This window comes from Myotis davidii, unplaced genomic scaffold (genome assembly GCF_000327345.1).
Source record: "Myotis davidii unplaced genomic scaffold, ASM32734v1 scaffold666, whole genome shotgun sequence".
In the NCBI taxonomy this organism is placed as follows: Eukaryota; Metazoa; Chordata; class Mammalia; order Chiroptera; family Vespertilionidae; genus Myotis; species Myotis davidii.
The window spans coordinates 27,833-32,050 of NW_006296629.1; positions in this window are offsets into that span (position 1 = coordinate 27,833).

Here is a 4,218-nt window from a genome sequence, read left to right on the forward strand (position 1 = left end):
GTCAGTTGGAAAAGTATAAGTATCACATGATCTCACTCAATTGTGGTATATAATGAACAACCTGAACTGATGAACAAAAACAGAGAGTCAGAGAAGCATCGATCAGATGCTCAAACCTCAGAGGGAGAGTAGGGGGTGGTGGGGGTACGGGGGAGAGATCAACCAAAGGACTTGTATGCATGCATATAAGCCTAACCAATGGATACAGACAACAGGGGGTTGAGGGCATAGGTGGGAGTTTGGGGGGCTAATAGGGGGATGAGGACACATATGTAATAATAAAAAAATATGTAAAAAAACAATAAAGATTTAGAAGAGAGAAAAAAAAGGAAATAGGGTTCTCAATTATACGGACAAAGATAAACTAACGCCCTAATGTATGGGAATGGAAGGCTAGTGATTGTTTTCCACACAAATGCCTGAGTTACCCTCAGGCTTACTAACTGAAATCTATAGGGAGACCTGTGAATCTGTATATTCACTAAGTAGCTCAAGTGATTCTTATGCTCAAGCAAGGTTTAGAAATATATTGTTAACAGCCATTAACATAAAGTATAACCAATGCTATTCATGCTGTTTTAAAAGATATTTAATATTTGCTTTTGCATATAGAATTTTTTGAAATAAAATTTTCTATTTTATGAAAAAGGTAGTACACACACATGTGCTAAAAATACGGCAAGAATTCAAAAGTGAATAAAGTATAAATTAAGTCTTTAAAAAAAAGACTTAAGTGTAAGTCATGAAACCATAAAAACTTCAGAAAAAAACCATAGACAGAAAAATCTCAAACATCTCTACTAGCAATATGTTTGCCAATACATCTAATAGGGCAAGGGAAATTAAGGAGAAAATAAACAAATGGGGCTACATCAAACTAAAAAGCTTCAGCACAGCAAACGAAACCATCAACAAAATGAAAAGGGAGAGGGCGCAGGCTGGGCTGAGGGACCTCCCCATCTCCACCCACCCCACCCACCCACAGTGCACGAATGTCATGTACTGGGCCTCTAGTATTTTTAATAATTGCTGCAAAGGTAATCCTGACTTACTTTTGCTTTTCAATGATAGTAGTAGAAATAGTCTCAGTTATTGGACTCCTCCAAACTTACTTACGAATCTCAGAGGGAAGGCAGGGCGGGGGTGGGGGGCAAAGATTAACTGGGAAACATATGCATATATGCATAACACTTGGACACAGACAATATCCTGGTGAAGGCCTGGGAGGAGTGAGTGTTGGGTGGAGGGGGTCAATGGGGAAAAAGGGGGAACATCTTTAATACTTTCAGCAATAAAGATACATATTTAAAAAGACAATACAAAAATCAATGAAGCCATGAGCTGGTTCTTTGAAAAAAATAAACAAAATTTATGAACCTTAAACCAGAGTCATCAAGAAAAAGAGAGAGAACTCTCCACCCACCCCACCCACCCACAGTGCACGAATGTCATGTACTGGGCCTCTAGTGTGGAATATAATGAACAACAAACTGATGGACAAAATCGATCCAGAGACATAGAAGCATGGGATAAACTGACAAATCTCAGAGGGAAGTCATGGCGGGGGTGGGAGGCAGAGAATAACTGGGAAACATATGCATATATGCATAACACTTGGACACAGACAATATCCTGGTGAAGGCCTGGGAGGAGTGAGTGTTGGGTGGAGGGGGTCAATGGGGAAAAAGGGGGAACATCTTTAATACTTTCAGCAATAAAGATACATATTTAAAAAGACAATACAAAAATCAATGAAGCCATGAGCTGGTTCTTTGAAAAAAATAAACAAAATTTATGAACCTTAAACCAGAGTCATCAAGAAAAAGAGAGAGAACCCAAATAAAATCACAAAAGAAAGAAGACAGTTGACAACTGATGCCACATAGATACCAAGAATTGTAAGAAACTACTACAAACCATTATATGCCAACAAATTGGACAAACTAGAAGAAATGGATAAATGCCTAGAAGCATTCAATTTTCCAAGACTTAAGAAGAAACACAAAATATAAACAGACCGATTACGACCAAAAATATCTAGTTAGTAATCAAAAACTTTCAACAAATAGAAGTCCTGGACCAGCTGACTTCACAGGTGAATTTTTCCAAACACTCAAAAAAGAACTGACATTTACTTTTCAAACTATCTGAAAAATTCAAGAGTGCCAACAATAACCTGATTTATGAAGCCAGCAATGCCCAGATTTCAAAATGAGACAAACACATTACAAGAAAATAAAATTCTAGGCCAACATCTCTGATAAATATAGATGTAAAAATCTTCAAAAAGCCCTGGCCGGTGTTGCTCAGATGGTTGGGGGGTTGTCCCATACACTGAATGGTCACAGGTTTTATTCCAGTCAGAGCACATACCTAGGTTGCAGGTTCAGTCCCTGGTTGGGGTGCATATAAGAGGCAACCAATGTTTCTCTCTCTCTCTCTCTCTCTCTCTCTCTCTCTCTCTCTCTCTCTCTCTTTTTCCTCTCTCTAAAATCAATAAATATATCCTTGGGTGAGGATTATTATTAAATCCTCAAAAAATATTAGCAAATTGAATTCAGCAGTACATTAAAAAGATTACATAACATCATCAAGTGGAATTTATTTCTGGTTGGTTCAATATCCACAAATCAATTAACATGATATAGCACATAAACAAAATAAAGGATAAAATTATATAATTATGCTAATGGATGCAGAAAAAAGCATTTAATAAAATCCAGCACCCATTTATGATAAAGATTCTCAGCAAAGTGGAAATAGAGAAAACATACTTCAAAATAATAAAGGCCATGTATGACAAACATACAGGTAACATCACACTCAACAGGGAAAAGCTTAAGTGTTTCCCTTAAGACCAGGAACACGACAGGGATGTCCACTTTCACCACTCTTATTCAACATAGTATTAGAAGTCCTACCCAAAGTCTCAGATGAGAAGAAGAAATTACAGGCATCCAAATTGGAAAGAAGGAAATAAAACTGTCATTATTTGCAGATGACATGGTACCGCATATAAAGAGAGAACCCTAAAGATTCCACTAAAAATCTATTAGAACTGTAAATGAGTTCAGTAAAGTAGCAGGATACATTAATATTAATATTAATATTCAGAAATTGGTTGTATTCTGATACACCAAACCCAAGCTATCAGAAAGAGAAATTAAGAAAACAATTCCATATACAATTGCATAAAAAAATAAACCAAATACCTATTAATAAATTTAACACAGGAGGTAAACGATCTATACTCAAAAAAAGTATAAGAAATTAAAGACAATATAAATAAATGAAAGAATATACAATACTCATTGATAGAAAGAATTAACATTGTTAAAATATCCATACCACCCAAAGCAATCTATAGATTCAATGCAATCCTTAGCAAAACAGCAATGGCATTTTTCAAAAAACTAGAACAAAATGCCCTAAAATTTATAAGAAACCACTAACAAACTCCAATAGCCACAGCAATCTGGAGAAAGAAGAACAAAGTTTGTGGTGTCATGCTACTTGATATCAAACTATACTACAAGACTGTAGTAATCAAAGCAGCATGGTACTGCCCAGCCAGTGTTGCTCAGTGGTTGAGCGTCAACCTATGAACCAGGTCACAGTCTGATTCCCCGTCAGGGCACATGCCTGGGTTTCAGGCTCCATCCCCAGTAGGAGGCGTACAGGAGGCAGCTGATCAGTACTGTTCTGGTTAATTGCATTTCATCATTCAAGATGGCAATGCCCAGTCCCCTCAGCCCCACTGGAGTTCCCCAGTCCTGGGGGGCAGCCACTGAGAGCAGGCAGTGTGAGTGGCCTGGTGGAATGCTTGCTTCGTCACCACAGAGACAAGGCAAGTGTTCCACCCCGGCCTCAGAGGCGACGGCAAGGTCAGGAGCAGGATGGGGATGCTACATTCAGTCTGGGCGCTGCAGCAAGGTTCTGTGTGCAGATGGCGTGCCCAGCCCACATAGGGGTGTGGGTGGTGGGAAATGGGGAGCCCCTATTTGGGGAACAAATGCGCAAAGAGGAGCAGCACAGCTGCACGCAGCTTGCCTGCCTCCTCTGGAGGAATTCCAAGGAGAGAGAGATGGGGAACGGCAGGCTTCAGCTGCGCCTGCCACCTGCGAGTGGCGCTGCTTTCGCTCACTCGCTCACACACCGCACATTCGCTCCTTCCTGAACTCAGATTGGTGGCGCCGGCAGCACACGGCTGGGGAGGGC